The sequence below is a fragment of the Rattus norvegicus genome, chromosome 2, assembly GCF_036323735.1.
Source record: "Rattus norvegicus strain BN/NHsdMcwi chromosome 2, GRCr8, whole genome shotgun sequence".
NCBI classification, from domain to species: Eukaryota; Metazoa; Chordata; class Mammalia; order Rodentia; family Muridae; genus Rattus; species Rattus norvegicus.
Window position 1 is genome coordinate 212130521 of NC_086020.1, and position 9240 is coordinate 212139760.

The window sequence follows — 9240 nt, forward strand, 5'->3', positions numbered from 1 at the left end:
TGCCACCATTTTCTGGTGCTAGAGATTAAGCCACGTGTCTCCTATCATGTTAGAAAAATACTTGGCCTCTCAGCTCCACCTCTAGCATCTTACTGATTTTAAATGGGAACTCACACTGTAGCCTCACAAATTATGTAGCTGCTGCGACTTGAGACTGTCCCTGACAGAATCATGTCTATGACAGAAGTTCCTCAATGGCCAGAAATGTTTGTCTCCTGCCTGTAAGCACTGCCCCCATAGCAGAGCCACAGAAAATGCAAAGACATTCACATTTAGTACTTAAATTTATGGTTTTTTATTTTAAATATTCTGCTGTATCAGTATGATATAGATGTAGTCAAGAAATGAGGAATGGGCCAGCAGATATGGGCTGAGCAGGAAAGGTGACTGTCACCGACCCTACTGCAGAAGTTTAATCCCCAGGACGGTAAATAAAGAGAGAAGTGACTTTGTGAGTTGTCCCTGACCTCCATACACTTGCAGTCCACATACAAGCAAGCAAGCAAGCAAGTGGCAACCTCTCCCCAAAAGAAATGGAAATGAATTAATAAAGATAAGGGTTTATTAAAGAGAGGCATGACCATCTAGATGATATGAAGTTGATGTGCTGTAAGGCTGACCAGGCCTGCTGGTGAAAGCCTATAGCTGAAGCTATTCAGGAAGCTGAGGCAGGAGGATGACAAGTTCCATGTCTGCCTGGAATATAGAGTAATTCAAGGATAGCCCAGGTAATCTAGCAAATTCCTCTTTCAAAATAAAGATGTTTCTTCATGATAGAATACTAGGCGTGGGTGAGTCCCTAAATTCAACCCCCAGTACCGAAACAATAAGGCTCCCTCCCTGAATTGACCAGTTCATCTGTTACTAGTATCTTTTCTTTGGAACTAGAGACAAGTAACCCTAGACTATGCATAAACTTACTGTCTATCTTTGGGGCTGTCTTAGACTTTTATGGCTATGAACAGACACCATGACCAATGCAAGTTTTATAAAGGACAACATTTAATTGGGGCTGGCTTATAGGTTCAGAGGTTCAATCCATTATCATCAAGGCAGGAACATGGCAGCATCCAGGCAGGCATGGTGCAGGAGGAGCTGAGAGTTCTACATCTTCATCTGAAGGCTGCTAGCAGAATACTGGCATCCAGGCAGCTATGGTGAGGCTCTTAAAGCCAATGCCCACAGTGACACACCTACTCCAACAAGGCCACTCCTCCAAATAGTGCCACTCCCTGGGCCAAGCATATTTAAACCATGACAGTAGCCTTGGGACAACCAACCAGTGGCTTACTTGCTTTGATGTTAGTCCTTGAATGTCAGGCATTAGCAGGCAACACTGCCCTCTTGACCTGGAATATCAAACAACAGATTACTGTAGCTTAACCAGGGTCAGAGATGAAACTAATTTCTTTACTAGAGAGAAAAAAAAAATGTTCTTAGGTAACAGCAGTGTGTGCCTTTGGTTCATATTAGAATCCTTCTCTCTATACACTTTGTTCCTAAGTGGCCTTGGGTAAAGTGGCTGCATTCAGACCCATTGGTGCCTATCAGGACTATACAGTAGCTTCCCTCAGCCCACAGATACTCCAATTGCAAAGGGTCTCAAACCAGGGAGAAGTATACTAATGGTGTCCTGCCCCCCCCCCCCCCGGCAATATATATCCCAAATGCTTGTAATGCTGACATAGTGACTAGCCGTCGGGGGAAAAGTCTGTGTAGTGTATCACTAAAAGCTGGAAAATATTTCCCAGATTCAGTCTGCTGTACACACTCAGAGCCAGAGTGAGACCCTTGTTATCGTGTCTTCCTGCTTGTTCTAGATTATTCGGTAAACGCGTACATGCCCTGCTGTATGTACTCTTACAGAACCAGATGCACTGGCATAGGTGGCAGCTTTGACGTTATATGAGGCACCGTTTCCTTGCTGTGCCTTTTTATACCGTTGAGGAGGAATGTTCTAGTTTCAACTTGAAATGAAGATCAATAGGTAGCTTGTTCTTTTGTGTTTCTCTTGGAACACTCCAGAATGAACCTTTTTAGTCTAAGACCCCATTTATGCCAAATGAACTGAACCAGCCTTCAGACGGGAGGCAGGGAAACCACACATCCTGCCCACACCTACTTCCCTGGAGATTTTTATCTACCATTCAACTATCCTGAAAGGTCTCAGCAGCCTTCCAGGTCAGGTTTGTTTCAAAAAGGATGTCCAGAAATCATGGCAGGAAGCTTACACCTTGAACGGAGGGCACTGTGTTCCATGTCGACAACAAGAACATTGTTGGACTTTAAATTGGATACCAAGAGGTCCTTGGTACAAAGGACCAAGCTTTTGTTTACAAAAGCAACTTAAACATAAGACTTTCCCTTCTGACACAGAAACTTAATTAGGAAACCTGTCCCCTTACTGTATGTACTGTGTCTTAGGCTGAGTCAGTACATTCTGTTTTTATAAAGCCCCATCTGCTAAAAGGAGGGATGGGGGTAATCCCCATGCCGGTAAGTGCAGATGGATACCAGAAGTTGACAGGGTTTCTTCCGCAGTCTTTTGAAACAGGTCTATCTTGAAGCTCTCCCACTCAGCAAGGCCTGTGAACCCCTGGCCTCCTCTCTCTGCATCTGGCACTGGGATACAGGCCCATACCACTATGCCAGACCTTTTTTTTTTTTAATCTGGAAATTTTATTTATTTTATTGGCTATTTTTTATTTACATTTCAAATGTTATTCCCTTTCCCGGTTTCCCGGTCATAAACTCTGTATCCCATCCCCCTCCCCTTCTTCTGTGAGGGTGTTCCCCTCCCCAACAACCCCCTTTCCCACCCTTCCCCCCACATTCCCCTGCACTGGGGGGCCTAGCCTTGGCAGGACCAAGGGCTTTTCCTCCCATTGGTGCCCAACAAGGCCATCTTCTGCTACATATGCAGCTGGAGCCATGGGTCTGTCCATGTGTACTCTTTGGATGGTGGTTTAGTCCCTGGGAGCTCTGGTTGGTTGGTATTGTTGTTCTTATGGGGTTGCAAGCCCCTTCAGCTCCTTCAATCCTTTCTCTAATTCCTCCAACAGGGATCCCGTTCTCAGTTTAATGGTTGGCTGCAAGCACACACCTCTGTATTTGTCAGGCTCTGGCTGAGCGCCTCAGGAGATGGCTATATCAGGCTCCTGTCAGCATGCACTTCTTGGCTTCATCAGTATTATCTAGTTTTGGTGGCTGTGTATAAATGGGCTAAATTCCCAAGTGGGGCAGGCTCTGAATGGCCATTCCTTAGGTCTCTGCTCTAAACTTTGTCTCCATATCCCCTCCTATGAATATTTTTGTTCCCCCTTTTAAGGAGGACTGAAGCATCCACACTTTGGTCATCCTTATTCTAGAGCTTCATGTGGTCTGTGGATTTTATCTTATCAGTGAGTGCATACTATGTGTGTTTTTTTGTGATTGGGTTACCTCACTCAGGATGATATTTTCTAGTTCCATCCATTTGCCTACGAATTTCATAAAGTCATTGTTTTTGATAGCTGAGTAGTACTCCATTGTGTAGATGTACCACATTTTCTGTATCCATTCCTCTGTTGAAGGACATCTGGGTTCTTTCCAGATTCTGGCAATTATAAATAATAAGCCAGACTTTATATGCACTTGAGGGGATCTGAATTCAGGTTCCCAATCTTGCATGCAGACACTCCCCACTGAACCAGCTCCCCAGCCCCAACCAAAAGGGGTTGGCATTGAAGTGCTATGCACCTTTACTCACAGATGGGAACATCTCTTAAGTGTTAAGGATCATGTCATAGTGGTGGGGCAATTGTCTGGCGTATTTAAAGCCTGACTTCAACCATAACATGAAAGGGAAGAAAGAAAGAAATTAGTATTGCCAGGACTTCCCCTTATCCCTTCCTCTTCTTTCTTTGGCATGACCTTTACTGTTTCTTATTTGCTGAATTTGTCTTTTGATTCTGCCATTGACCTACCTACCGTATGTCTACCCGTTCCTTTTCAGTCCTGTGGGGTCTACATACACACACACACACACACACACACACACACACACACACACACACACACACACACCTGGGCACTGGGTAAATGCTCTGCCATGGAGCTATCTCCCAGTCCTCCATGGCCACAATTTAAATGCATCTCAACATAAATTCCTGATTTGATTGACATATTTTATTAAAGGAATTAAAGCACAGAGAGGCTAATAAATTCCTAAATATTACACAGCCACAGTTTGTGACTATGACCCCAGAACTTAGGATCTGAAACAGCAAGGATAACCTAGGCTACATATTTTACCTCAAAAATACCAAACGAAACATTATATAAACTAGAAAGTAACAGAGCATGGATGGATTTGACCCAAGTTTCTTTAGCATCTGACACCTTTTTGCTTTTTTTTAAACCTCTTCAGTACTGAGGTTTGAATCTAGAGCTTTATGGCTACGCTCCCAGGCTTACCTTAACACAGTACTGGTAAGGAGATAAGCAGGGTGCTATTAAGGAATGGATTGGGTCCTCACTTCTCTGAAAAAGATTATCAGAGAGAACTTCAAAATAGACATTTTAGCTGAGACTTGAAAGGCCATGTTAAAATATCTGTATTAGTCAGTGTTCTCCAGAGTCATAGAACATATAGAATGAAGAGAGAGAGAGGGGGGGGGGGAGGAGAGGAGAGAGAATGAATTTATTGGAATGACTTATAGGCTGCAGTCCAACTAATCAAACAACGGCTAGCTGTGAATAGTAAGCCTAAGAATCTAACAGTTGCTCAGTCCCACTGACTGGATGTCTCAGCTGGTCTTCTGTATATGATAAAATCCCAAAGAAGCAGGCTCCAATGCCAATGAAGGAATGGGTGTGTTAGCAAGGTGAGGATAGGCAGGCAAAGAAAACCCCAAAGCTTCCTTCTTCCATTGTCCTTATATAGGCTCCCAGCAGAAGGTGCGGCCTAGATTAAAGGTGTGTCTTCTCACCTCAAGATCTGGACTAAAGGCATGTGCCATCCCAAGATCCAGGTCACAGGTGTGTCCTCCATTTCTGGATTGTAGTTCATTTCAGATGTAGTCATGTTGACAACCAGGAATGGCCTCCACACTGCTCTTTTAAAATTTCACCTTCATAGTCTTCCTTGTCTCCTAGACCCCAGTTTGAGAGCTTTGTGACACAGCCATCTGCTCAGAAACATCTGTGGAAGGATCAAATGAATAACTTCATTCATAGGGTTTTTTTTTTTGGCGGGGGGGTTGTTTTTGGTTTTGCTTTGTTGCTTTTTTTGTTTTTTTGTTTTTTGCTTCAGAGACAATATAACATCCTAATTTGGTCTCCTTGTTCTGCCTTTGGCAATGCTTACACCATGGTCTGAACAAAATATTGACATTGCTTAAACATATAAGTTTGTATACATACAGACTTGGTCCAGGCTGGCTCTGGTGACAGTTCATTCTGGAGCTTTGTGGTCTCATTCATGACACCTTTAGCATCGTCAAAGTCCCTGGTGAGATTCTACTGGTGAGCTTCATTTGTTGGTATTTACCGTCCAACAATGTGTTCAATTAACAGCCATGATGTTATCATGTATGATGGGAGCTGGAAACTCCTATGTAATAATAAGAATGTGGGATGAGGGCATGTAACATGGCAGGCCTTCTGTGAAGATGATTTTGATCTCATGGGTCCCTGAGATCACAACCCCAAGGGTCTCTGAGGGCTCAGCCTGAGAACGGCTGCTCTAAATGATGTCACAGCAATACCTTCTCTGGTAGCCTTTAGTCAGCTGCTGATTTGTGGATTCATTTATTTCTACCTAGCAACTTGCTGCAAAATTAGTGGCCTGAGAAACATATTTGGAGGTCTGTCAGTTATTCTTCTATTGCTGTGACCAAACACCATGACTGAGGAAAATTATAAAAGAAAGTGTTTAATTGGGCTTGCACTTTCAGAGGCCTAAAGTCCACGGTGGCAAAGCAGTGGCATGTGGCAAGAAAAACTGAGAGCTCACATCTTGGTCCACAAGAAGCAGGCAGAGAAAGAACACTTGTTCTAGTCTTTTAAAACCTCAAAGCCTGCCCCAGTGACACACCTCCTACAACAAAGCCACACCTCCTAATCCTTTCCAAACAGTTCCACCAGTGGGTACCAAGTATTCGAATACGTGAGCCTATTGGGGCATCACTCAACCCACCACAGGAGCTCACTGGCTTAATGCTTGGATTAGGTAATTGTCTGCTCAGAGTCTTACAAGGGTGAGCTCAAAGTGACAGCTAACCCCGGCTCCTTCTTTAAGTCGTGCAGGAAATTGCTGGCAGAATTTAGTCCTTGTAGTCGTAGGACTTCCATTAACTGCTTCTCCCCATCCCCACCATTCTCTTTTAATTTGCTTTGAAAAAAAATTGTTTTTAATCTTCTCAAGTCAAATGTGGTAGCCCTTGCCCATGGTTCCAGCACCTGTGAGCCTCCGAAGACAGGAAACGAAGGAAGAAGTTTTCAGAATGAAGGCTGTACTTGGACAAGGATCTAATCCTAGAGGAGATGACAATCCCAGACCTCAGATATAGCTTCTTAGAAAAAAAGGGTGCCTGAATTGTCCGCAGCAGAAGATCACCAACGACAAGGAGAGCGGGGACTCTCACTGCAGCCAGCCAGGCCAGGTCCTCAGACCCAGTTCATCTATACCATCATTACCATCCCATCATCTTTGCCTATTTTGGTTTGAATGAGATGTCCCTTGTAAGTTTGGAGCATGTGACTGTTTGATCCACAGTTGGTGGCTGTTCGAGGAGGATTAGGAGGTGTGCCCTTGCTGGAGGAACTATGTCACAGCGGATGGGCTTGGAGGTTACAAATGACCCATGCTATTTTCAGTTGCTCTGTTTCCTGCTTGTGCTTTGAGATGTGAGCTCTCAGCTGCTGCTCCAGCTGCTGTGTTCTGCAGGCTGCCGGCCTTCCCTGCTGTGACGGTGATAGGCACTTAGTTCTTATGGGACCAGACACCCAAAATAATCCCTTTCTTCTTGCCTTGGTTGTGTCTTATCATAGTCCTAGAAAAGCATCCAATACACAAACTCCGACCTCAGGAGCCAAGTTCTTTTTCCTTTCTAGGATTTATTTCTTCTTGTTGCTTAGGTGAACACTTTACCCATCTTGCCAGCCCTACTTTTAGAACGTAAAATTGTTCAATGATTTATTTATTTTTAAAATTGGGTGTGTGTGAATGTTTTACCTGTATGAGTATGTGTGCACACATATGTGTCTGGTACACTCAAAAGAGGACATGGAATCTCCCGGAGCTGGAATAATGGGCCGCAGTGGGTGCTGGGTCCTCTGCAAGGGCAGCGAGCACTTGCAACTGCAGCCGTCTCCCCCTGCTTTTAGACCTTTGATTGTGGAAACATAGAATGAACGTGGAAGAAATGATGCCAGATTCTTTTTCTGTAGCAATTCCCCCACATGCTTACGTACATACTGCCTGCCCCATTGCTACGGGATGAAGCATGGCTACTACCTTTTCATCTGCATGTTCTTTCCCTCCCTGCTCTGGTGACAGACCTGGGGTTCAGAAGTTTTATCATTTCCCCCATAGATACTTGGGTTTCAGTAAGCTCTTGAGGAGAGCATTTTAGGCTTGCTCTCTCTCTCAATCTGTCTGGCTTCTATAGACTCAGCCTGTGTGCTTGTGGACTGGTGGTAGACTGTGGCTCAGGCCCTTCCACATGATCTTAGGCCCGGATGATTCAGGAAAGATCAGTTTGAGAACTGAGCCTTTTTAAATCTGCCTACTAGGTTGGGATAAGGAACCATTTAGGCTTTTGATTCATCAATATCGCTGGGTACTCTGTATTTCCACAAGACAGCCTTGTTTCCCTTCCCTTCTCTTTGAAGTACGAAGCCCCTCCCCACCTCTTTTTGAGAAGAGACAAGAGCCTGCAGTTCCAGACTCTTCTATCCCTCCTGCTGTTGTTTGGCTTTTCTTCCCTTTCATTCTAGTCAGTGTTTGAGCTTGTGTCTTCTAAGGGTCTGCAGCCACATGGGGCCCAGAAATGGGACATTCCCCCTCCACCACCAATGCTGCGGAAGGTGACCATGCTTCAGTCACGGCAGCCAGGCTGAAACGTTTTTAAAGTTCTTTTTATAAAGTCATTAAACATGAAATCAATATTTTAAAAGACTAAGGGGAAGGCGGGGTGTTGAGCGTTCCAAGTGAGACAGAAAGCTGATTTCATACTTCCCTGCCAAAAACATTGTTCTTGCTCTCAGGCAAATGGCTTGGGTGTTAATTAAGGCTTCACACTTCCTGGCTATCTCCTTTTTCACATTCTTGCTGCTAATCGTCATGTTAAGAGACACATGACTTCTGTTTCAAAGGCTCAAGTTTATTAGAGTGGAAACAAAAATCTCAGCTCTACAGGAAAGGAAAAGAGATTAGGATTCAAGTCCAGCCATTTGCTTATTCATCTGCATATGGTTAAAAGATTTCCAAGCACCCATTGGTTTCTCTTTCATTGTGACATGAGGCCAATCCGAGGAGGGGAAAAGAAAAATCCTGTCTCTATCCTGGTGTAGGAACACATCTTCCATTTGCCTTGGGGGCAAGAGATTGCTTCCTCTTTTAATAGTAAGCCAAAGTAACCAAACTTGGGAGAAACTGACTTCTTCTGAAAGATAGTTTTCCAGTTAACTTTTGCTTTTATTTGCAGTGCCAGGCCTGAAACCACGGGCTTGCACACACCAGGCTTAGATCTACCTCCAGTCCTAGTTTCCTGTCGCTCTGCATGAATTTACAAATTAATGGTGGGAAACAAGTATCATTTAATGAAGCCCACAGAGTGTGGAGCAGCACTTCACAGGATAGAGAAGGGAAGGCTGCTTCTGCTTCATGGTGTCTGAGCTTCCGTGGGGGGCAGCGGGGAGACACTGAAAGGGTTAGGAGTGACTCAAGAGGCTCAGCTAGAAGATCCAAGGCCTGGAGCGCTATGACTCAAGTGTGCACTAAGATCTGTCAACACAGTGTCTATGCACAGCCTGCCCATCCATGAGCTTTGAATTCCTCTGCAGTGTGGCTGGGTTCATTCTTCCAGAGAGCAAGCATGTCAGGAGTTTGAGTCCAAATGTTGTGTTATAAGTAGCTAAGGACCTCAGATTCCGGAAAAGACAGTTCAGACACAAAAAAGAGGGTGAGGTGTAAAAAAAAAAAAACAATTTGAAAACTATAAAGCCAGACATTGTGCAGGCCTTTAACCCCAGCCC